Raw genomic sequence first — 26,215 nt, forward strand, 5'->3', positions numbered from 1 at the left:
GGGCAGGAAGGGGGTGGGGCAGCTTGGCCCTGGTGCCCTCCTGAGGTCGCCTAGCAACAGCCTGCTTGACCTATGTGCTGGCAAAGGCCAAGGCAGCGCCCCTCTCCGGCCGTCTGTCCTCCTGGTGAGAAACAATTGAGGAAGCACTGAAGCCAGTATTAACCGTTCCAGTGCTGACAGCTCTGTGGCAGTACCAAAGAAGTTTTATTTTGTTCATCGCTTACTTATCCTCGCTACTTCTCTCGCCTAGGTAGGACCTTTCATTGCGTCAAGGGAAAGAAAAGGGTAAGAATACTCTAAAATGAGTGCCCCGCGCCTTCACTACACCCTCCACGCACAGTGTGCGAAGCACTTTACATGGTTTACCACCCCTTGCACAGCAGACAGGTCAGCCTGAGGTTGCACGACTTAGGATGTGGTAGAGACTGGACTCCCAGGCGGTAACACTACCCAGTACTGCCGCTATCACGTTCCACCGGAGACCTCTCCCCGAAGAAACATTTCCACTCCTGCGATGGACTGCCAAGTTCCAAAATTGCCCTGGTAGCTTCTTTTCTAAATATATTGACCTGACTTGCTCTTGAGTTCAACTTAAATCCAAGAGTAATTTTTGGAGTTCATATGTCATCCCCTTAATGACATGTTCTAGAATCTTGCCAGGAATATGAACGAATTGGCAGCCTGTTTTCCCCTCATTTTTGAAAACACTAACCTAAGCTTCAGTCTTCTGGCATATCTTATGAGATGCTATGTTTTATAAGAAGGAATATATATATATATATGGTCTTTATTTCATTCCTGGCTCAAAGTTCCTAAAATCCTTGGAATTTCCTAAGTGGTAAGAGCACTAGAAGCATCTTTTGTTCTAATATTTGGCCCACTGACCGTGGTCCTGACACAGGGCTTGTGAAACTTGGAATTTCCTGGGTGATGGGAAAGTCCTTTGTTCAAAAGAAGCCACTCTGGGTGGGATCCTAGACAGCTCCTAGATGAGGGTTGGTTACTAGAGGGACAAGACATGATTCTGTGGAGATGGAAAAAGGGCTGAAAATGGGGTTCATGATTGATCATGCGTAAGTGATGAAACTTCCATAGAACTCCCAATAGTCAGGTTCCAAGAGCTTCCAGGTTGGTAAACACATCCATGTACTGGGAGACTGATGCACCCCAACTCCACTGGACAGAAGCTCCTGTAATTGGCATCCTCCCACACCCCACCCCATATATCTCTTCATCTAGATGTTCATCTGCATCCTTCATTATATTGGTGAATGTAAATAAGTGTTTTCCTGAGTTTTGTAAGCTGCTCTAGCAAGTAATTGAATCCAAGGGGAAGAGATCCTGGGAACCTCCGATTTGTAGCTAAGACAGAAGTTGTGGGAAACTTGGGGACCTGCTACTTGTGATTAGTATCTACAGTGTGGTCAGTCTCATGGGACTGATCCTTTAACCTGTGGGATCTGATGTAGCCAGCTGGTATCACAGAAGATTGCTTGGTGGGGGTGGGGAGGGGGAAACCCACTCATTTGGTGTCAGAAGTATCAGAAGGGTTCTTTATGAGAAGGAAAGAAGACACATGAAAGAAAAGTCTGACTTGTTTGACTCTAAGCTGAATCCAAGAGGAGCTTTAGCTAATTTTTGGAGTTCATACACCATCCGTTTAGTGACATATTCTAGAATATTGCCAGGACTGTGGATAGATTTGCAGCCTCGGGTTTTTACCCCTTTTTGAAAACTGGAACCTAGGCTCCAGTCTTCTGGCTTAGCTTCTATTCCTGTGATTTCTGCAGATTCCCAGCTGTAATAAATTTGCATATTTTCAGTACTGGGAATGTAATAATTGCTGGGTCAGGAGTCTTGAAATAATTTATGGGGAAAGATGTCATCATACTATTAGAAACATTCTCTTTTTTTAACAATGTTTTAAATTTTCCTTATTTTGAGAGGTAGAGAGCAAGCAGGGGTGGGGCAGAGAGAGAGAGGGAGAGAGAGAATCCCAAGCAGGCTCCATGCTGTCAGTAGAGACTCTGATGTGGGGCTGGATCCCATGAACTGTGATATCATGACCTGAGTGGAGACCAAGAGCCAGACGCTTAACCGACTGAGTAACTTAGAAATGTTCTGAAAACAAAATTTATATTGCTACTACATGCAAACGTAATAGGTCCACAAATAAGTTCTTTCCCCAATTTCAAACCTACTCCATCCAGCTGTCTTTCTCATCTGAATTAATGGCAACTGCACTTCATTTACTCAGGCCCAAAGCTCAAGAGCCATCCTCATACCTCTGTCACATCCTCTACCCAATCAGATTTTGTTGGCTGTACATTCAAACTATACCTAGTGTCCAACACCTCATCATCCCCACAGCAACCTCCATCCCTCACCTGATCAACCAGGTCTCTCTGCCATACTCCCTGACCCCCAGTAATCTAATCTCCACACAACAGCCAAAGGGATCCTGGCATTTCTCCACTCAAAACCATACAGTGTCTCCCCAGTTCACTTGGAATAAAGAGCCTGAATCCTTGGCCTACAGAGCCAAACACCAACTAACTGCTGATTACCTCTGACCTGCTCTCCCTTTGCTTACTTACTCTGACTCAGGCCCACTGCCTTCATTGCTTTTCCTTGAACCCATTTCAGGTTCTTTGCACTGGCTGTCCCCTTTGCTTATAAAGCTCTTCTAGATATTTCAGATATTTGCTTAATTCACTTCCTTACCTTTTTCAAACTTTTTCTCCAATGTCACCTCAGTGAGGCCTTCTCTGACCAACCCATTTAACCCTCCTCCTCACTCACAGCAGTGCCAGTTTCTCTTACTCTGCTCAAGTTTTTCCATAGCACTCACTTATCAACTAACTATTTATTATGTTTACTACTTCTTGTCTGTCCACACCTGCTAGAATATAAGTTCCATGAGGGGAGCCATATTTGGCTGTTTGATTCCTTGCTGTATCCCAAGCGCCTAGCTGTTAATAGGTACTCAACAAACATTTGTGGAATAAGTGAACACATAAATGAACTTGAACAACTATTTCCATGATAGAGTTTTCCCATCCCAGCCTTTCTCACCTGTAGATACATGACATAGTTATGGGCATAGTATACATTATTTTGCATTATTAATTTTTTCCATACCATAGATACTGTACACATTTCTAGATATTTGTAATTAGAACCATTTTTGCTTTTTAAAGGTACTCAGATTTTTGCATGCTTGTTATAACAGTCAAACAGTATAGAGTAGTGTCAAGAAAAAGTTAATTATCTTCCTTCCTCCACTAATCACACCCTGCTAAGAGGACTACTTTTAAATTGAGTTGATATCCTTCCAAATATTTTTCTTAATGTTTTATTTATTTTTGAGAGAGAGAGAGTGAGTAAGAGCAGGGGAAGGGTAGAGAGAGAGGGAGACACAGAATCCAGAGAAGGCTTCAGGCTCTGAGCTGTCAGCACAGAGCCCTACACGGGTCTCAAACTCATGAACCACAAGATCATGACCTGCGCTGAGGTCAGATGCTTAACCGACTGAGCCACCCAGGCACCCCCAAATATTTTCTATACACACATATAAACATGTAATAGGTACAGATTTTACAGTTCAAAGACTGGTTATGCCTGAATTATAACTGTATTTTCTATAACTCAAGTCACTTTTAATTCTAGGCCTTATTACCTCTTATGGCAAAAAACCTAAGTCTAGTTAATTCAAGGTAAATGCTGACACTTCATGATTTTTTTATTTATTAATGTTCAGTTACAGTTTAATCCCAGTGAATTCAGAATTTATTAATGCCTTTTCTATCCTTTTACCCTCACATAATTACCTGTTTTTTAAAAACTATTTTAAAAGAGGGGTGCCTGGGTGACTCAGTTGGTTAAGCATCTGACTTCAGCTCAGGTCATGATCTAGCTGTCCGTGGGTTTGAGCCCAGCATCAGGTTCTGTGCTGACAGCTCAAAAATAAATAAACATTAAAATTGTTATAAAAGAAATGGACATGCATTACGGAAAAGCAGTAAACCATAAATAACCAAAATGGAAAAAAAAATCCAGAAGTAATCAAGCCTATATATATATATATTTGTTCCATATATATATATATGTATATATATATATATATACATATATATATGTATATATATACATGTATGTATACATGTATGTATATATGTATATATATATGTATATATATATACATAGTTAGAATCATAATTAGCTTTAATTGCTTAATATTTAATATTTAATTGCTTAACATTTTTCCACGTCAAAAAATATACTTCTATGGCATTTTTAATGACTGCTTGGTATTCTATTATACAAATGTACCATAATTACAATCCCTGTTTTTTGTACATTTGGGTTGTTTCCAAATTTTCACTTTTGTAAAATTACTTGTAGCTAAATCTCTGTGCACATCCCTAATTATTTTCTTAGTATAAAATACTGAAACTGTTGTCAAAAGGTGCACTCGTTTTTGAAGGTTTTTGATGCTACAGAAGGGTGGCACTGCTTTGACACCAGTGGGCAGGAGGGTCCTTTTCTCTACACCTGCCAACACTGTCTTTTCATTCTTTGTCATCTTTACCAACCTGATAGAAGAGTGGTTTTGTATTGCTTTTAAATTATGTTCTCATTACTAGTAAAGTGGAACCTGCTTGTATACATCACTTTTGTGAATTGTCTACTTGTATCTTTTGCCCATGGGGACTCATCTTTGTGTCACTCCTTTGCTAGAACTCTTATATAATATAAAATAAAATATTGTTACTTGTGCTGCAAATATTTTCCCAGTTTGTTACTTGCCTTAAAAAAAATTTTTTTTAACGTTTTATTTATTTTTGAGACAGAGAGAGACAGAGCATGAACGGGGGAGGGGCAGAGAGAGAGGGAGACACAGAATCGGAAGCAGGCTCCAGGCTCTGAGCCATCAGCCCAGAGCTCGACGCGGGGCTCGAACTCACGGACCGCGAGATCGTGACCTGAGCCGAAGTCGGCTGCCCAACCGACTGAGCCACCCAGGCGCCCCACTTGCCTTTTAAATCTATCTTTGTGCTCATTTGATATTGTAGAAGTCAGCAGCAGTTAGGCCAGAGGTCTGGTCTTGCTGCCTAATGCTCTGCGTTCAGAATAAATTAATACTTAGGAGTAAACTAGAGACTTTTGTATCTGTTTTTGCCAATGTGGTATAAGGAGTGAATAATGGGACAGGACCACAATCTCCACACAGAAGGCCACAGAATCCCCAGGTGAAGGAGGAGGCGTTGGGGGATAATTTGTGTGTTCTGGAGAGCAGTGATACCCAATGCTTTCCTAGATTTTTGGAAATCTCAATTTTAAATGATCTGTCATCCCTATTTGTTATCCCTATTGATACACACGTAATTATCATACCATGATTCTTCTGTGTCTGGTAGAGATAATCCTTACCATGGGCATGTTCTATCTTTGCCTTCTCTCTCACTTTCTCTTTGGCCTGGTTGGTATTCTTTCCTAAAACATCCTCTTTAATGTCTGATTCGTTCGTTACCATGCCATTCTCTAAACTCTACTCCCTTCATTAATTCCAGGAGGTGAAGGTGGACTTTTCTGGAACACTGAAGATGGATATTCCCCACCCCCTTTTTCGTGTTCCTTGTGGCCTAAAAAAAGGCGGGGGGTGGGGGGGGGAGTCAGGAGGGCCAGAGTTGCACTGCAAATACAGGACTGAAGAGGATGTGACAAGCTCAGACATCACCATAGCTAAGTGTAAAGCTGGACTTTTTACAGACACTAAGGAATCCTAGTAAAACCTAGAATATTAAGCAGAGACTTGAGATGAAGGTTGGATGGCAAGTGGCAGACTCTGGGGATTTCAGTTCAGTCATGGGATGAATGTTATTTAAGTACACTTAAAACCATAGCACTTTCTTCATTTCACAAAGAAGGATGCACTCATCATCTTGCATCTGATTTTTCCATATTAAATTGTATTATTATTTTAATTATTTTAATTTTGAGCATTTCTCCCCAACTGGATTATGATCTTAAGGACAGAGACCTGTTTACCTTAAAACACTCATATATTTCTGTGTTTGTTTAATTCAGTTAACATTTACCTGCCAGCTCAGATCCTGGCTTCTCTGATTTCTGCGGTGGAAGATTTGGTTTCCTTTTCCAAGGTGCAGATAATGAAATCTATCCTTTACCCCTGGCAAAGTATTCATGAGGATCAAATGAAACCAAGGCTGTGGGAACTCATTGCTCATTTACATTGCTGCAAAGAGCAATGTAAATATCTATGGGGTTTAAAAGTTTACAGATAGCAATCAGAAAGTGCTAGGATGCTGGATCACATTGAGTTTTCATGGGAGATCACTTAATGCCCTCTCTATCTGAGAACAGAGAAAGCCCTGAGCACCTACCTTATCCCCTTCCTCCCTTACAAAGCTACTCCTGTTTCTCACCTGGCCTGTCCCTTTCTCAGGGCTCTCAAAGTGTGATTATGCCATAGTGAAAGCTGGTCTGCTTTTGAGTACCTTTCTTTAACAATTACAAGTTCTGACTACTTGGTTTGTTTAAAAAAAAATTTTTTTTTACATTTACTTATTTTTGAGAGACAGAGCACAAGTGGGGGAGGAGCACAAGTGGGGGAGAGAAGGAGACACAGAATCCAAAGCAGGCTCCAGGCTCTGAGCTGTCAGAACAGAGCCTTATGCGGGGCTCAAACTCACAAACCATGAGATCATGACCTGAGCCAAAGTCCGACGCTTAACCGACTAAGCCACCCAGGCGTCCCATTTGGTTTGTTTTTAAATCTGTGAATTTGCATTTAAACCATGAGCATTTGCTCAGGTCAATATTTCCTTAGACCAGCTCCATTAGTGAGAATTGTTTGGCTACCTGTTGAGTATAAAAAACCTTGGATCCTGATGCCAGGAGGCTGAGGTTTTCCTGTACTGAGCTCCACAGGTTGTAGGGGTAGCTGGGAAGGAAGAAGAGATGTAGAATGGAGAAGTCAAGGGAACACAGTCCAAAATAGAAGTGCCTTTTGCCTTCAGGATAGATCAGTCATGGGGAAAGAGGAGACTTACTCTCAGGAAAGAACAAAGAAATTTACAGGAGAAAACTGAAGACATTTCAGAAGTACTGAAGTAAAGAGTGTTTACAGGGATGTAAAATTAATCAGGAATAGTTGCTTTTTAAGGTTATTTAAAGGGGGTAAGTGGGTCACCAGCAAGGTCTTAAAGGGAAGGAGGAGTAGTTCCTGGTTTGGGGTCATAAATGCCTTACTTCAAGCAGAACCAAGCTCAAACAGGAACATTCCTACTCCTTATAATCTAAACTGGTTTTGGTGTCAGGGTGCCTGGATTCTAAAGGCCCTGACTGCAGTGACCAGCTTTCACATACCCCAACCAAATCCTTTAAAGCTTCTCCTCGTATAGGAGCAGTTGAAAGTACTTGGAAGAAAACAATTAAAACTATTAACCTCAAACTATGCTATAATTATAACCTTATAATTCCTTTATCTTTTTTGAAATGGGTTTTATTTTTTTTATTCCTATTTTTATTTATTTTTTGAGAGACAGCGTGCAAATGGGGGAGAGAGGCAGAGAGAGAGAGAGAACCTTAAGCAGGCTCAGTGCTCAGAGTCTGATGTGGGGCTGGATCCCACAACCTGACCTGAGTCAAAATCAAGAGTCAGACGCTTAACCAACTGAACCATCCAGGCACCCCTGAAATGGGTTTTAAATTAGAATAACCATTTCTTATTATTGGAAACATTTTAAATAACTTTTAGTAATAATATTTATTAGTCATAAAAAGGAAAGGACATACATAAATCTTTCAAAAGACCATCTCTGATCTTTTGCTAGATATGTTTGCTTTCTTATATGTCCCCTGGCCCCGCAATAGGCTACTTCAGAATAATGGAAGAATGTAAGTTAAAGGCAACCCAACATCCCAACAAACGCTCAGTAGGAATTGTCTGGAAACTGTTTAGGGAGGTGGGGGGAAGCCACAGGCTTCTGGGAGTTAATCCTTTTCTGTGCCTGCCACCTCCCAGTTTTCTCACTGCTGCATGGCAGTTACCTCTGTGTTGTGTCACACACTGATTCATTCCTAGTAGCTATTAAAGGGCTGACTTTTTTAGGTGATTAACCCTCCTAAATAATCAGACCCATTTGAGGTCATGTCTGTGGAAATAATAGCAAGCTTGCATGCTTGCATTCTAACATGCCTTCTTGAGTGGGCAAAAAACAATTGGAATTTCAGCAGAGAATTGGGTGTGATATCTGAAATGGATCAGATATACTCATCTACAATTTAGAGTGAGAAGAATATTCCAAGAAAAAAAATTAATTTACTTTTTTCTGGGCTTTGACAATACCTGGAATATCACAGGCATTTCATTCCAGGGAACAGACCAGGGATCTTAGGTCTGAGGTACATGGAGACTCCAGATTCATCTCCTCTCCCTCAGCCTGGGCTGTACTTCTTCCTTCTCTTCCTCCCCCAAAGTCTTCAGAAGTCCGTTATCATCAGCTCAAATGCCACATCCTCTTTGAAACCTCAGTAGTTGTCAGTACTGATTCTTCTTTACCTTGTATTGGAATTCATTATGGTATAACTGTCTTACTCCTTTCCATATTCTTCAGTTCCACCCAACCCCCAGCAGTATCTGGAGAGACTCCAGGGGAGTGTGAGTGGCTATAGGCTAGTCATGAGCAGCCAGAGAGGAAACCCAAGTTTTAGTGAAGCACTATATGAAAATGCCACCTGGGAAAGTGTGGTATCAAACTTAAGAAAGGTTAGAAGAGAGATACAAAATGTAGAAGATTTAACCTGATAAACATGACATGGTAAATGAGGCAGGACTTCTGAGCTAAAATCTGAGTGAAATTTACAGATTTCAGTAAACCAAACCCCTAAAAAGATACACAGCCAAGAAAATGTTAGAAACTAGGTTACAAATTGTACAAGTTTCAACCTAGAGGGCTAAGTTTGTTGAGTAATGGAGAATAGTATGGGCATTCCAAGAACAGTGCGGTGTTTCCCTATTAAAAATGTGAGAAAGTGCAACCTGAAAGGTAAGTACTGGAAAGCACGAGTTTAGGCCTACGGAGAGACACTATGGCACAGCTGTGTCATGTATACTCAAGAGCCTGTTGCCTTGGGTTCATATGCCAGCTCTACCACAGAGCTCTGTGCTGTGGGCAAATTCTTAACCTCAATGCCTAAATTTCCATACCTGCCAAGTGGGAAACGAATAATGGCCACCTCATGGTATTCTTGTAAAGACTGGAGCAGCTGTCAGCAATAGTGCCTGGCACTTAGTGAATACAATATCTTGTTATTTTATTATATAAAATTTAAATAATCTAGTTGGTAATTTATTTGGAACAAGTGAGGATCATGGCCCATACTTTTCAACACTCTCTGTCCACCTGCAGCCGACTCCACTTTATGTACTGATTCCACAAATGTGGAGCCCCTGACCTCAGGCTGGTTACAGCCCAATGAAGAAACACAGCAACAGCCTTACAACACAACACAAGCCATGGAGAGAGTCCCTGTAAGGCCCCCAAGCTCAAAACTCATAGCCCAAGCTTTGACCAAGAGGTGAAATTTATTCTTGCCATTAACCAAATGTTATGGGAACAGCCAGAACAACCTGAATAGCAGGAGGCGGAGAAGATCCTAGCACTTCCCTAAACCATCCATTTGTGAGCAATTTCAAATAATGACCAATTTTCCTGGGGAGAGGGGTAAATGAGAAGAAAAACCAAGTCCAAAGGTCTTAATTCTGAGGGGATGAAGAGACTTGGCCTGTGTGGACGGATAGTGTGCTTTCATGGAAAGGCAAGACTTTTCTTTGAGATATACAGGATTGGAAGCAGGGAAGAGGCTAAAGATGTAGGCTGGGGAGGAGTGGAGTGGAAGCAATTCTCTGTCCTCCCTATAGGCCCTCCTTTGTGGAAAAGATCACTTCTAGAGATTGGAATGGCTACAGGAAATAGAGACTGGGATTCGGTTGAAAAACTGGATAGGGATGGCGACTGTCCCTTTGTCTCTGAGCTAGAGGTGGCAGTGGAACAGCCTGTATCCCTGAGACTTGGATGCCAAGGTTCCAGGGGGACCTGAAGGTCAAGTGGACACAGCAGGAGCAGCATTTGTGCCACATTGTCTCCCCAGTGCCATGTCTAAGCGGGTGCCCACCAGATGAGAGAACCCTGCAGGGGGCTATAGGGTGAGTATCCAACAGTTAAAACTGAGGAGAGCAGAAGGAGACTGAGCCAAAATGTGCCCCCTCCCAAGAGCAGGGCCCACATGCAGTCCAGCCTAGATCTATTCTTAAGATTTAGGACATTCAAGGTAAAGGGAAACAGGGTGTGCAGCCAGCTGGATTGTCAGATACAATACAAAACACCCAGTTGCATTTGAACTTCAGATGAACAAGGACTTACTGTTATTGCATGGAACATACACTAGGAATATTCATTGTTTATCTGAAATTCAAATGTAACTGGGCATCTTGGTTTGTTTGCTTTGCTTGGCTAAATCTGGCAATCCTAGTGACATGTCAACATGCTAAGTGAACCTGAACAGTTTTGAAGATGGAATTAAAGCAGTAGGGGAAACTTCTATAAATAGCACTGAGTCTTCCAAGCTCCAGGGTTTGGTTACTGATTCTGAGGTGATAGTACCCTATCCAAGCACTGAGGCCCTCTTCCTTCTGGGAGCTATGGGACAAAAAGAGAAAATAAATATTCTACACGGGCCAATTTGATTGACCAGCCAAAGCAACAGGCAATAATAGCATAGGGATTTCACACAGCCAGTCTTATAGATTGTGAATGCAGGCATGCCAGCATTTGGGGAAAGATAGGGTATAGAGTAGAGTAGGTTAAGGGGAGAGGATCAGAGTGTTTTGCCTATATTATGTCTCATGAAACTTTGCATCCGTGAGTGAATGTGTGTATACGTGGCTAACAATATTTCTTACTATAGTCAGGGTCCAAAATGTTTGAAAACCACTGCTAACTAAGATGTTGTTGCTTGCAGGATCGTATTATGAAAACTGTGTTGGATCCAACTGTGTTGGATCAACAGCCAGGATGAGTTTGCTTCACACTCACAGGTGAGGGTGAGCTTTGTCCTGTTCTGGAAAAGTCACCTTCTGGAACTACCTTACCTTTTCATGGAATCTGCAGTCTCTTGCATATATGGATCGCTAGTGCTTCATTTAAAGTGGAGTTCTTTCATTTTGCTGCAGTCACTTGCTAAAAACACACACTGGAATCCAGTATTGTACCCAATCTTGGGCAATAAACATAATAATATAAATATATTATATAAATGCAATAAATAATATGGGACTAAAGGCACTGTCCAAATGCCCTTTAAAATTTATTTCATTTCCTCCTCTAAAAGGAAGGTTTTTGAACTTTAAAATCCTTGGATATGATGGGTCACCTGGGTGGCTCAGTTGGCCCAGCATAGGACTTCCACTCAAGTCATAATTTCATGGTTTGTGGGATCGAGCCTCACATAAAGCTTTTTGCACTGACAATGCAGAGCCTGCTTCAGACTCTCTTTCTCCCTCTCTCTGCCTCTCCCCTGCTCACACTCCCTCTCTCAAAAATAAATAAACATTGAAAAAAATCCTTGGAGATTACCTGGTGTAATTCCTCAGAGCAATCCCAAATGGTTTTGAAAGAGTCATTATTTCTCTCATGCAGTGAACATATTATGTTTTTACTTAGGAAGAGGAAGAAAAAGTGTTTACAGTCTCACTTTGAACTTTAAAAAATTCCTGTAACAATTAGCTCTTGATTCAGAAATTATAAATAAAACTGTTTTATCATCCAATGTTACTGAAACATTGTGTCCTGTGAGTTTTAGTCTGTATTGTTCCAGGAATTTAATTTTTATTTTGCACTCTTTTGTAAAAAAAAAAAAAAAGCTTATAAATCCAAAGCCTAAATATTTATTGTCCTACACCAATTGCTCTGATCTCCAATGTCCCTCCAAATTTTTCATTTATCGATAGATGAGATGGATTTGCTGTGCTTTTTTAGTGGACAATACCAAATAACACCTGGATCTGAAACTGATCCTGACTGTAATTTTGAAAGGCATATAAAGGCTTGAAGCTTCCATGTCTTTAGCTGTAAGATGGACATAATAAAAGTACCTAACTTGTAGAGCTGTTATGGGATTTATATGAGAGAATGAATGTAAAGTCTGGTGTGGCAGAGAATACTATATAATTCACCATTTCTGTTTCCTCTTCATGAACGTGAGACATATTTTCAACCTTCCTTGTATTGGTTTGGGGCTATGTGACTGGGCTCTGGCATGGGCTATTTCCAGCCCTGGCTACCCAGCCTGGCTCCCATAGAGGACCTATGTCCCAAGTCATGTATTAAACACAGGATAGTGCCCTAAACCACATAGGACTTTATGTAAGCAAGAAACCAACCTTTATTTGTAAAGATTTAGGGTTTCTTTGTTACTGCAACATTGCCTGGCCTACCCTGACTAATACACTTGATATATATATATATATATATCACAGTAAATGAATTTCAGCATTTAAGTTATCTGTGAACCAGTATGGAACAATTCCTTGGATATATGTTATTAAGAAAAAAATCTAGACAAAGAACAAGAATATATAGTATTCTTCATTTTGTGTAAGAAAGAAGGGGCAATTAAAATATATATTTGACTCTTGAATAACACAGTTTGAACTGCATGGGCCCACTTATACATGGATTTGTTTTCTATAAATACAGTATAGTAAATCTATTTTCTCTTCCTTATAATTTTATTAATAACCTTTTCTCTAGCTTACTTTTTTATAGGAATATAGTATATAATACTTATTATAGTAAGGTATTAATAGTTAAGTTTTGGAGGAGTCAAAAGTTGTATATGGATTTTCAACTACACGGGAGGTCAGTGCCCCTAACCCTCATGTTGTTCAAGGACCAACTATATCTATGTATTTGCTGATTTTGGCAAAGAGAAATACCAGAAAGGAGAAACGAGAAATTAATGAAAATGAAACAGAGTGGAGAGGATAATGCATGGGAGTGAGGCTTCTGTGACTAAATGTGTTGATACAGTGTTGATTTTTGAAGCATGTATTTTATATACTCTGAAACAAAAGTACATCAAAAGGGAAATGCCTTAAGCCTGGACCTTAAAAGAAACTAATGACGTAATTCTATATAAAATTAGTTACTGAACCAACAATGAACAAGAAAGTTATTTTGGGTAATTTGAACACACCACTCTGACTATAAATACATTAATATTATTGGGAACCAAGAATTTTCAATATGAAAGAGAAAAGATAAAATATAAAAAGCATTTTAAGAAAAATGCTATTTAATAATGCCAATAACAATATGAACACACACACACACACACACACACACATATATACACACACACATACACACACACACACACACACTCCTAGTTGTGTTCCTGAAGAGCCCAGAGGCAATGGCACCATAGTATAGTAGCAGTGGGCACAGCTAGACCCCATATCTTGCAACTTCTGATGTAATAATTGGTTCAGGCAAGAATAATCAATGAGTACTAAAACCATCACATAAAAAGTAGTTAGGAGCGCCTGGGTGGCTCAGTTGTTAAGCATCTGACTTCAGTTCAGGTCATGAGCTCACAGTTCATGACTTTGAGTCCCACATCGGGTGAGCATGAGCTCTGCTGGGTAAAACACGAGCCCAGGTGAGCCCTGCTTCTCTCTCTCTCTCTCTCTCTCTCTCTCTCTCTCTCTCTCTCTCTTTCTCTCTGTCCCTCTCTCTCCCTCTCTCTGCTTCTAATGGGATTCTGCCCCACCCCTGCCTCTTGCTCACTTGCACTGTCTCTCTCTCTCTCTCTCAAAAAAAAAAAAAATCAATTACAAAAAATAACTTTAAAAAAAGTGGTTGGGCAATAGGATATTCCTATAGGGGCAAAGTACCACTCCACATATCATTACTAATTTCAAAGAAAAAGATGTTCCTTTGGTATTGGATACAATGTATGCCCATCCCCACAGATGCATTTGGCCCTGCCTGCCTTTCAGGACCCACTTGCCCTCCTGGGTAAAGAGGTCCCAATGATGGTTGTAAAGCTTCAGCCTCCATCTTGTCAGCTCACCTCCTACAATGACGGACATCTTTGCCTTTGGCAAGATTGTCATTACACCTGCCAGGTGCATAGAAGCTCCTATATCCAAGTCCAACACAGTGGAACCCACAGAAGCCCTGGCTTTCCCAGTGGCTGCCTGGAGGCATTGGCAACACATTCCAGAAGTACAGGGGTATTAGTACACTGTGGGCTTTGTGCCAGAGAAGGACTCCACCCAGATGCAGTGGTGCCACAGAGCACCTCCAAAGATGTCCCACACGACCAAGTAAGGCTGCTTATGAAATCATGGCCAGCTTGGCAACAAACTACATTGTATTCATTTTCCCTCCCTTTCTGCCCCCGCCTTTTTTTTTTTTTTTTTTTTTGCATTCATAGGATTGTACCTCTCATAAAGCATTAGCCTGTGAACTTTGCCTCTGTCTCTGTTTCCAGGCAGATACTTTTCCATGGAGGTTAGGCAGTCACTTTCTCAGCCAAGTAAGTCATCATTCTTAGCATCACCAGTAGTGGGAAAACCCAATGTATGACCATCCTCATGAGATTCCTCTGAAGTATTCCCCCCCCCAAAAAAAAAAATTAACCTAAACCTGATCAAGCCTTCAGACCTAACTTCTGTTTTAAGGACAATACAGTCTTAAAAGTAAAAGTTAAAGAACCCCATCTGGAAACAATCAGACAAATGAAGAATGTGTGACTTTATTTTTTTTAATGTTTATTTATTTTGAGACGTGAGGGAGTTGGGGGGGGGGCAAGTGGGGGAGGTCCGTGCTGTCAGGACAGAGCCCTACAGGGGGCTTGATCTCAAGAACCACAAGATCACGACCTGAGCCAAGATCAAGAATCAGACACTTAACTGACTGAGCCATCCAGGTGCCCCAGGAATGTGTGACTTTGTATAAGTTACCTGGCCTGGACTCTTGAAAAGTCAACATCATAAGTCAAAACCAAACAAAAGTTAAGGTGGGGGGAGTTTCCAGATTAACCTCCAGATGGAATCCACAAATCTTGATTAGATCATGGGGGAATTGCATAGAAATCTTTAGGAGACAATTGGGAAAATTTAAATATGGCTTTGATATTAGTTATGATAATAGAATGATTATTAATTTTCTTAGGTGTGATAGTGGCATTGTGGTTATATAAGAGATTACCCTTGTTTTTAGGAGATTCATGCTGAAGTATTTAGAGATCATGATGTCATATTAATAACTTATTTTCAAAACTGGTGTGTTTTGGTATATGGGGAGGGGGGAGAGAAGGAGAAAAAGCAAATATGATAAGACATTAACAACAGTTGAATCTAGATGAAAGGCATTTGTGGTTCTAGCCTTTCAATATTTTTAGGTGTTTTTAAATTTTCATAATAAAAAGTAGTAAGATAAGTACAAAAACCAAAAACAACAAACAGACAAAAACAACCTAAGTAGAATTTAGGATATATTTGTATTTGAAGAATTTTTTTTTAAGTTTATTTATTCTGAGAGAGAACACAAACCAGGGAAAGGCAGAGAGAGAAGGAGAGAATCCTAAGTAGGCTCTACACTGTCAGCACGGAGCCCAACAGAGGGCTGGATCTCATGACCTGAGCCAAAATCAAGAGTCAAAATGCTTAACCAACTGAGCTACCCAGGTGCCTCATTTGAAGAAATGTTTTATTTTCCTCAGTTCGAGTAAGCAGTCACTACTTTATCAGGGACTAATTCATCTACCTCAAAATGGATATTTACACCTAAATTGCTGTGTTTTTGAAAGCTTTTTAACTCTTGAATATTTCCAGCAGTTTCCCGGGTAGAAGAAATTTGATGCCAATTCTGCACACCCAAATTCCTGGCAGATTAATCAGCAAGTAGTACAGAGAGCTGCTTTCTTTAAAAAGCTTCATTTATCACTCAAACTGTGAATGCTGAGATGCCAAGGCACTGTGGAGAAATGATCCTTTAGAGGTAAAGTTTGAATGATCTGGTATATGTATCAGTACTCTTTCCATGCATTCCAAATCTTGTATATAATGCAGATTGGAATGGCAGCTTTTTCTACAGTTATATTGGCAACAAACACTGATTAGCTATTAAGTATGGCAAAACATTTATTTCAGGCTTCTATTATTAGCACCACCTCTTGACTCACAGAGAAAATTCTTCCCAAAGTTTTGGTTAATGTGACAGTTTTATTTGTGAAGACACAGTTTTCCTTTATCATCATTCTCCCACACAGAACCGACCCTCCATTTCCAAGATGCCTCCAGACCAAGGAGTTCCCAGTCTGTTCTCACCATTCCAGTTGGCCCCAGGTCAGCCTGTCTCTAGGGCTTCCATCCACAATACAGTCCCAGGAAAGTGCTTCCCATTACATTATATTCATGCTAACCAAACTGGCTAGGCAATGCCCTGGACTTCTAAAGGAGTTCCCCACAGGATTGAGTTGTCTTTGCCCTGTCCAGGGAGGAACCCCTCTCATATGCACAGAATTCTCGCAGTACACTAACGTGTGTTCTTCCCTTTAACAGTAGAACTCCTCAGTTAAGGCTGAACTCATGGCCACTGCATTAAGTTTCTGCTGCATTTATGCTGCATAACAAGCACCCCCAAAATCTCAGTGGCCTCCCCCCAAAAAAGCCATTTATTTTTCTTGCAGTTCAGCAGAGACAGCTCTGCGTCAGTCCATGGACAGATTTAGGATTGGCTTCACTTGTCTCATCCTCTGAACCAATAGCTTCCTGGGGCAGGCTCTTCTCATGCAGGGCGATAGCCATGCTAGTGGGGTGAGGAGGAACACAAGAGGCCACTTATGGCCTTGGCTCAGAACTGACACACTGTTACTTCTGCCCACATTCCCCTGGGCATCATTAGGGTATGGAAGTACTCTATACCATGAGGAACCTTGCCAAGCGCTGGGAGGGGAAGATCAATGGCAAGCAGGTAGTACAATCAATCTCAGCCTCCCTTATAACTTGGTGTGTCCTTGCAACTAAATTCTGGCCAAAGGGATGTGAGGGAAAGCAATGTGTGCAACTTCCAGGCCTTGTACTTGTAAGAACTTGACACACCCTAACTGTCCCCTGCCCATCAGCTGAGGACATGGTGGGGCTGCAGCAATCACCTGGCCCAGAGGTAGACGGCACAGCTGTCCCTCCAGTCCTAGCTCTGGACTGTTATATGTATGTCATTTACATTGGTGGATTTTTGCATTGCTGTTATGGCTTCTAAGCACCCTGGCTAGTACAGCATCCATTCATTCACTCAGTGAGTATCTACTGAGTGTCTTCTTTGTGACAGGCATTGCTCTAGGCCTGAGAGGAAGTATTAGTGAGCAGTCTGCATCTTGACTGTGGTGGTGTTCACACAAATCTTCACCTGTGATAAAATTGCATAGAACTAAATAACACACATACATGAGTACAAGTAAAACTGAGGAAATCTGTACAAGATCTTTGGCTTGCACCAATATTGACATACTAGTTGTGATATTACAGTTTTGCAAAGAAACTAGGTAAAGGATCTCTGTATTCTTTTATTTTATGTTTGTTTATTTTGAGAGAGAGAGAGAGAGAGAGAGAGAGGGAGGGGGGAGGGGCAGAGAGAGAGAGGGAGAGAGAATCCCAAGAAGGCTCCACACTGCCAGTGCAGAGCCCAATATGGGGCTTGAACCCAGGAACCATGAGATCATGACCTGAGCCGAAGTCAAGAACCAGTCTTAACCAGCTGAGTCACCCCAGAATCTCATGGATCTCTGTATTCTTAACAACTGCTTGTGAATCTAATGATCTCAAAATAAGAAGTTAGAAAAAAAAAAAAAAGACTAGGACTTTGGTCTCTTTGTGCTTACAGTCTAGAATGGTATCAAAAGAAAATCCAGAGAGACTTACTTGGTATGAATATTTTATTGAGCCAGAAACAAACTATTTGCAAACAGGGAGACTTCAAACCAAAAGTGGGTATAGCTGGCTCTCAGAAGTTACAGCTCAATTTATAGAGCATGAGGAAACACATTTGTTTTCTACTGTGATTGGTTACTAGAAACTGATATTCTTTTTAGGGTAGAAGCACAGCATAAACGTACTCATATGTAGTGACTAGGAAGCTATAGGTTATGCTGACATGAAGAAGGCTTAAGTTTTGTTTAAGGTCAGAGTCAGCATTTTGGAAAAATCAGGACAGTTTTATGTTTTGATTACGTGACTCAGAGTGTTGGGCTAGAGGTATATTCAAACTGTGTGCTCCACTTTGGTCTTTCTTTAACCATGGGAATCAAAAGATTCAAAAATCAAAAAGTCACTGATGACAATCTCTGCATGGCAGCAGCCGCACTTCACCCATCCAGATGACAACAGTGTCCTGAAGTCTGCAGAGCACAATTAAATAAAAGGAACTCAGGGCAGAGCTGCCAGGCAGGAGTGCTCACTTTGGACTGTGAAGTGAAAGAGATATAAAGTTCTTTGTTCTTTAAGTAGGGTGTCCATGTAAGTTATCATCAAACTGAGACACCTGTGAGAATAATCACGCTGGCACAGCTTGTGTAAACAGATCATTTGGTTAGTCTATTTAAAAAATTTTTAATGTTTATTTATTTTTGAGAGAAAGACAGAGCATGAGTGGGGGAGGGGCAGAGAGAGAGAGGCAGACACAGAATCCGAAAGGGTTCCAGGCTTGGAGCTGTCAGCTCTGACCTGAGCCAAAGTCGGATGCTTAACCAAGTCACCCAGGCGCCATGGTATATTTTAAAAACATTGTATCATTGACTCTCTTAGTTATAGCAGCCTCTCTTTTTCTAACTAATACGGAGACTAATGGATGCTGCCCATGTCAGCACCAAATAGCTTAAGAGGAGGGAACCAATAAACCCCAAATCTCAGTGAGTTAATTGTGATTACAAGGCTTTTTCTTGGGGCACCTAGGTGGCTCAGTCAGTTATGTATCTGACGTTGGCTCATGTCATAATATCACAGTTCGAGGGTTTGAGCCCGGTGTCAGACTCTGTGCTGACAGCTCAGCCTGCTTCTGTGTCCCTCTCCCTTTGCCCCTCCCCACCTCATGCTCTCGCTCTCTCTCAAAAATAAATAAACATTTTTAAAAGGGTATTTCTTGCTCATACAAAATTTAATATGGTGCTAGTGGCCCTCTTCTATCTTCTAGTCAACTCATTTTGAATATGGACTTCCCAGATTGCTGGAACAGTAGACAAGAGAGTTGGAGGATTACAGAAATTTTTGTGGGCCAAGCCAGGAAGTAGTTTACATCACACCACCCACATTTCATTGACTAGAGCTCAGTCACATCATCACCCCTAACTGTAAAGGAGACTGGGAAAAGTAGTCCTCCTATAAGTCCAGGAAGAGAAATTCTGCCCCAGATGCATCATTACAAGCTGGGAGAGGGCACTAATGTGGCCTCAGCATCTTTAGATTGACTCCCTTACCCCTTGGTATACGTGGCTATGCCGTTCCCAGAGAAACCACTGAAGCTGCAAGAAAGCAGTTCAGAATAGCCTGTAACAGTGAATTGACTTCACTTTCTCTCTGGTTATTTTGGTTTGTAATATACCACCATTCATCTCTGGGAACACTGTTTTCTTCCCTCTATCTTATAATCCTCTCTCCCTCTGTATTAGATGGGTTTTTTTTAATTAAAAAATGTTTATTAATTTTTGACAGAAAGAGAGCATGCATGTGAGCAGAGGAAGAGCAGAGAGAGGAGACAGAGAATCCAAAGTGCACTCCATGCTGAAAGCAGAAAACCCCATGTGGGGCTCAAACTGTCAGAACTGTGAGATCATGACCTGAGCGAAAGTTAGACACTTAACCGACTGAGTCAGCCAGTCACCCCATTAGATGGGGTTCTTAAGAGACACAGATAGATATAGATAGATATATAGATAAATATAGATATAGATGATATAGATAGAAAGATATATATGATATATATATGATATATATGATACATATATATGATATCTATATCTATATATAGATATATCTATATATCTATATATATCTATATATATATCTCATATATCTATATCTATATCTATATCTATATCTATATCTATATCTATATGAGAGAGAATGATTTATTTTAAGAAAGTGGCTTATGCAATTATAGAGGCTGGCATGTCCAAGATCTGCAGGGTGGGCCTGTAGGCTAGAGACCCAGGGAACAGCACTGTTGCTACAGTTCGAGTCTGAATGTCCAATGCTGGCAGAATTCCTCTTGGCTCAGGGGAGGTCAATCTGCCTATGCATGCCTTCAATTGATTGGATGAGGCCCACCCACATTATGGAGGGCAATCTGCTTTAGTCCATCAATTTAAATGTTAACCTTTCCTCTGAAAACACCGTCAAAGAAACATCCAGAATGATGTTTGACCACATATCTAGGCACCATGGTCAGCTAAATTAATGCGTAAAACTAATTACATGCTCCAAGGCCAGTTTTTAATACTTTATATTTCTTGTCAAAAGTGGAAGGCAGGGTGATAATGGGGGTAAGGGTCAAAGCTGGGTTCAAATACCTAATTTTACTCTGAATTCCAGTTTCATTTATAAAATGTGAATAAGAATGTTTACCTTGAATAAATCTGTAAAGATTAGATATCATGTATGTGAGACACCTAGACCTATTGCTGACTCATAAATGAGGGCAATTATTAAGATTTCAGTTTGAACAAAAAGTCTACTAAACACTTTACATTTCTTCTTACAGTTGCTTTTTTATTTGTAGGTGACCCTTGACCGTTTTCATTTTCCCTGTGAGGTTTAGCAGTATCTCAACAGGAAGCTCCTTGCCACAGTGTAACACAGTGTATAGCTCTCATGTGGTTTCACCATCTCCTGGTACTCAAGTCGCCAACAGTCAGCTGTGTCCTACTTTTCCATGACCCATCACTGACAACCCATGTAATGTCACATGTTTGAACAACTTATTTAGGCATGTCAGAGAAAATCCAAGGGGAAAGAGGAGTCAGGAAGAATTGTAAAAATAAATAAAAGGTAGGAGTTGGCAGGAAATGATTTAAGGAGAAGAGGAAATAGAAATCAGATTTGCTTCTAATTTCCTTTGTGTTCTTACACCATTTTAGAAATTAGCATTTACATTTATGACTGATTGGATGAACCAACTCTTCTGATCCTCTCATTCAACAAACATACAGATTTCCTTATTGGGGTGGAGTTGAGGAAGTTTTCAAAGTGGGCCAAAGCCACACGGGAACATGTGTCAAAAGTGAAATGGTCTTCCATAAGTTGAGCTTCGAGTAGGTAATGTAGAAGTTATCAAACAGCTCCTTTGAGCTCCTTGGTCTCCTGGTTAAGCAACTGGCTGAGCCACTTTCAAAAAAGACCCAAACACACTGGCTTTACAAGAATGGCCTCTGTTTCTCTTTCAGATGATAGTACAGTGGTGGGTAGGTGGGTGGTCCAGGGCAATAGTTGCTCTGCTCCACAAGGTCATACTGGGTAATGAATGAGGCTGAGATGGTGGCTTTACATCACCATTGCATGATATCTACCTGTGGGTTCATGATGTCACTCCAGCTGTCCCCGTTCCCAGCCAGGTGGAAGAGGCAAAGTAAGCAGAGGACTAAGAGCTTCCTTTTTAGGGAATCACCTGACAGCTGCCCTTTTACTTCTGCTCACATCCCATTGGCCAGAAACTTGAAGGGAAGCTGGACATATGCCCTGACAAAACTCTGCTGGGTGGGGTCTGATTACTAAATGGAACAAGGAGACACTGGGTGCCTTGGAGTACTTCGTAGTCTTTGCTGTACCTGGTTCTTTGGAGGTGATTCAACTCTCTCAGAAGAATGTGTTAGACCCAGTGGGCAAACCCCCAATTCCCCACTCTACTAGAAAACCTCTACTTCCATCTATTTGGGAGTACTATCTAAATTTCTATCTGAAAAATGGATTTCTACCCACAAAAAAGTTTGAAGACCAGTTTACAGATTAGTGTGCCACGGTAGAAAGAGAAGCTCACATCAGTGAAATAACTTTAGCCAGAGGACCTTGTTACACCTTGGAGCTGTTCTTCCACTCCCTGGCCGCCACCATTCTGACAAGCAGACCCTGAGGCAAGGGAGGTGGGGAACTATAAAGAGCCAGGCTGCACCTCCTCACACAGGAGGCTCATTTGCTTTCCCACCTGATCCCTCTTCCACACTCAGCACTAAACAGTTCTCAATCTCAGGAGAAAATAAGAATCCCAAGATTGAAAATCCCATCTTGCTTTGAGTGCAGTCACTGGGGGACATGTGGTGGGGGTGGTGCTCAGAATCAGGGAAATGGAGATATACACAAGCAGGATTAGGCCATCTGGATTTGCTAACTGGTGTTTATGGAAGCAAGGCTCCTACCCTCCTACAGAGACTGGGAGACAGGGACCTTATCTGCAAGTGTTGGCTGGAAGAAACTAAATTCTTCTGGCAGCTTTAAGCTTTCCCACGCAAGAACTTCAGGGGGCTGGAGTGGACATCCCAAGCACATGGCCTTGAACTGTTAGAAACTATGCTAGTGTTTGTTCCAGTCTCTTAATGCAGGGCTTGGACGGAGTGGTTAGTGCCAAAGCTCTTCTGCAGCGCTGACAGCCCACGCCTCGTCCATACAGGGGATCTTTGTGGGGTCGGGTCCAGAACAGCATGGCCCTTAGAATAGGGAGAGTGAATAAGATTCAGGGCTTCCCTGCTCACAGCGCCACACATCCCTGCCTTCTCCAAAGCACCCCCGCTGGGGGTGGGGCTTTTGTATTTTGGTTGTCCTCACGTTTTTACAAATTAGAATGGGCCTGTAGTCACAACCTGGGTCCCCGAGCTTCCTAGAGCGGCTGAGCAGGGAGCAGGCTCCAGGTCACACTTCTGACAGCGACAATAGCTTTGGCTGTGTTGCGGGTTTGAGCTGGGACCGCTGGGCGTGGCCCCGAGGGCGGGACCTGGCACCCCAAGGAGCTTTACGGAGGCGACCACTCAGGCTGTCTTTGGAGCTCTAGCCCCCTCCCTAGTACACCTCACTCCTCAACTCTTCTCCATACCCCACCTCCAATCCTTACCTTGTCCCCAGAGCACTTTCCTTCTCTTTCACACACGACCTTGACCCACCCCACTCACCACTTGTATTTGCTGGTGCCTTTTAAGTTCAGCTTCTTTCTAGCAGTGTGTCTGCTTGTAACTTTCTTCTTCCTCCTTTGCTGGGTAATGCCTACTCAGCCTCAGCCCTCAGCCCTCAGCCCTCAGTTACAACACTGCCTTTTCATTTTTGTCTTTCCCTGAGCCCCCAGACCAGGTCAGTCCCTGCTCCCTCCCACCTCTGGACTTCTCCCAAAGTGAGGCCTCAGTTGTTTATCTACTCTCATGAAGTCTCACAGTGAAAAGAAGCAAAGGAAGAGAGAAGTAGTTTGTTTGATGGCACAGCAGAGTGAAGGCAAGGCTACCTCAACACTGGGGGTCAAGGCCAGCATGTTTGAAAGCAGAAGCTAAGATGCCATTGGAGAGGAGAAAGGTGGTGAGGGCAGTACAATTGAAGAAGGAGACCTGGTTTAGAAAAAGCAACAAGAAAGAAAGGAAAGTATGCCCACAGAGACAAAAGAAGCCGGCATCACAGGTATTAGTAGTGTACCTGCCCTGTACCTGTTGTTCAATAAATGCTTGAATAGGAGAGATAAAAACTGTGGTTGTCTATTTCAGATGATCTCAGTCTTCTTAGGAAAGTATAGTTAAGTCTTATTCAATATGGACATTGAGCGTCAAGGGACTATGAGGAAATATTCTCATTTATTGGTGTATTAGTTAGGCTTGACTAATAAACCAGATCAACTACTATAACAAGTAGACCCAAAATGCAATGGCTCTATGATGTAGTTTCCATAATTTAATAGTTTAAATTTAATCGAATTTAACAGTCCAGAATGGGTTTTCAGGTCAGTGATTATCCAGGCTCCACACATCCTCTAAAGTCCTGAGAATGAAGAAAGAACAGGAGGAGCATGCATAGGTATGCTTGCATCCATACTTGCAAGCTTGGTATGGAAGGAACACACAATACTGCTCGCATTCCTTTGGAAAGACCTTAGTCATGTGGCCTCACCCATCTGCCAAAAAGAACAGAAAATGTAGTCTAGCTGTGTGTCCATAGAAGGGAAAACAGAGTTTGGTAGACAGCTACTGGTCTTCACTATGGTAGGCAGAGTACTGGACTCTGAAGATGACCTAATCCTCAGAACCTGTGAATATATTGCCTTACATGGCAAAAGGGACTTTGCAGATGTTTGAAATGAGGATGTTACATGTTGTTATACCTTGAGTTTAAAATGGTTGTGTCCTGACAAGAAAAAAATGTTCCAGATATGGTCAGATTTTACCCCATTAGGGCCCCTGGGTACTAAGGTGAGCATCACTGTGATGTGCTTCTTCTCTGCCCAGATGCCATCTTGCTTCTTTTTTTCTTTTTGATGCTGTCTTGCTTCTGACAAAATTTTGAAGCTGGATAACTAAATGAGGAACTTATTCTAACCCTATAATGGGTGTGTGTTTATGGCACCTTTCCACAAGTCTGCAGCCCACCTGAAATACTGCAGTTTGGAACTGGCTAAAATAAAGAGTGTCAGGAAGGTGGGAGAGGTGAGCTGCGATCCCCAGGCGGAGACCCTACAGTAAGTGTCATGGACCCATTGAGTCATCAAGGCTGTGTTCTATGCAGAAGTGTTAGTATGGTGTTTGTCCATCATCCCTTGCTCCTGACTGATTAGGCACTGAGGCACAGTTAGTCATAGAGAGTCTTAGAGAGTGCATAGGCCATGACAAACCAGTTAACCTCAGAGACAGCTAAGGAGCTGGTGGATGAGGAAGGCCCTCACTGGTCAACATATCCAGACCAGAGAAACAAGCTAACATCTAAAGTTCTAGATGTGGGGGGTAGTGACAGAAGAACTGGGAAGTGATGTAACTCTTCCCATAAAAGTGGCTAAAAAACTTTTTTTTTATGGGGAGGAGGTGATAAGATCATAGGAAGAAGAAAATGTTAGTTGTAGTATTGCTATTATAGTATTTCTATTGTAACATGATTTTATCTTTATTTTTAGAGGAAAAAATCCTCCTGAAAAAGAAGCTGGGACCTACGAGCTCCAAGAATTGTGCTCATTGCAGTGTCTTGCTTGTTTTGTTTAAATTGTATCTTCAGAGGACAAGGTCTAAGAAATAACTTTTTTTGGCATAAGTGACTTCAGAATGAAAAAATTTTTTTTTTAATTTTTTTTAACATTTATTTTTGAGACAGAGAGAGACAGAGAATTAACAGGGGAGGGGCAGAGAGAGAGGGAGACACAGAATCCGAAACAGACTCCAGGCTCTGAGCTGTCAGCACAGAGCCTGACGCGGGGCTTGAACTCACGAACTGCGAGATCATGACCTGAGCTGAAGTCCGACGCTTAACCGACCAAGCCACCCAGGCACCCCCAGAATGAAAAATTTTAAATATGTAATTGGAATGGTTTCAAGATGACTTAACTATTAGTAAATAGCTAACATCTGTATCTCAGATATTGTTTTGTGGAAGGAGAAGATGAACTTGCTTGCTAACAGGCCAACTAAAATATAATTGGGAGGATGGCAGTGTGCACCCCAAAAATATGTTATCAAAAAATTATTTACTGGGGTGCCTGGGTTGCTCAGTCAGTTAAATGTCCAACTTAGGCTCAGGTTATGATCTCACAGTTTGTGAATTCGAGCCCCGCATTGGGCTCTGTGCTGACAGCTCGGAGCCTGGAGCCTGCTTCAGATTCCGTGTCTCCCTCTCTCTCTGCCCCTCCTCTGCTTGTGCTCTGTCTGTCTTTCTCTCTCTCTCAAAAATAAATAAACATTAAAAAAACAAAAAAAATTATTTACTAAGGCTAGGAGTCTTGGAGAAGGGATTCTTTTTTTCCAATTTGTATTTACTTTAGAATCTCGGCTCCTGAACCAAGTTCCCTTTTGCTGAAAGTTAATACAATATAAAGGAGAGCTGTAGGCTGTGAAAAACAATTGTGTAGGAAGTTGTAAGGCCCAGGGTTGAGAGACTGGCAGACAGCAGTGTATCAGTCAG

General features: G+C 41.6%; 1 long non-coding RNA gene across 7 annotated transcripts; it reads left to right on the forward strand.

Moving 5' to 3' along the window:
• The first annotated feature begins 50 nt into the window (after positions 1-50).
• Positions 51-25,336, forward strand: LOC109499602. 7 transcript variants are annotated; one of them, XR_006597445.1, is made up of 9 exons: positions 51-250; positions 9,950-10,234; positions 11,050-11,125; positions 15,932-16,097; positions 19,805-19,916; positions 20,871-21,139; positions 21,229-23,740; positions 24,559-24,788; positions 25,218-25,336. It is a non-coding gene; the product is annotated as an uncharacterized LOC109499602 (long non-coding RNA). The 7 variants fall into 7 exon arrangements; XR_006597439.1 differs by having other exon boundaries at positions 20,871-23,740; XR_006597443.1 differs by having other exon boundaries at positions 20,871-23,740; positions 24,619-24,788.
• Positions 25,337-26,215: the final 879 nt, after the last annotated feature.

This window comes from Felis catus, chromosome A1, assembly GCF_018350175.1.
Source record: "Felis catus isolate Fca126 chromosome A1, F.catus_Fca126_mat1.0, whole genome shotgun sequence".
NCBI lineage: Eukaryota > Metazoa > Chordata > Mammalia > Carnivora > Felidae > Felis > Felis catus.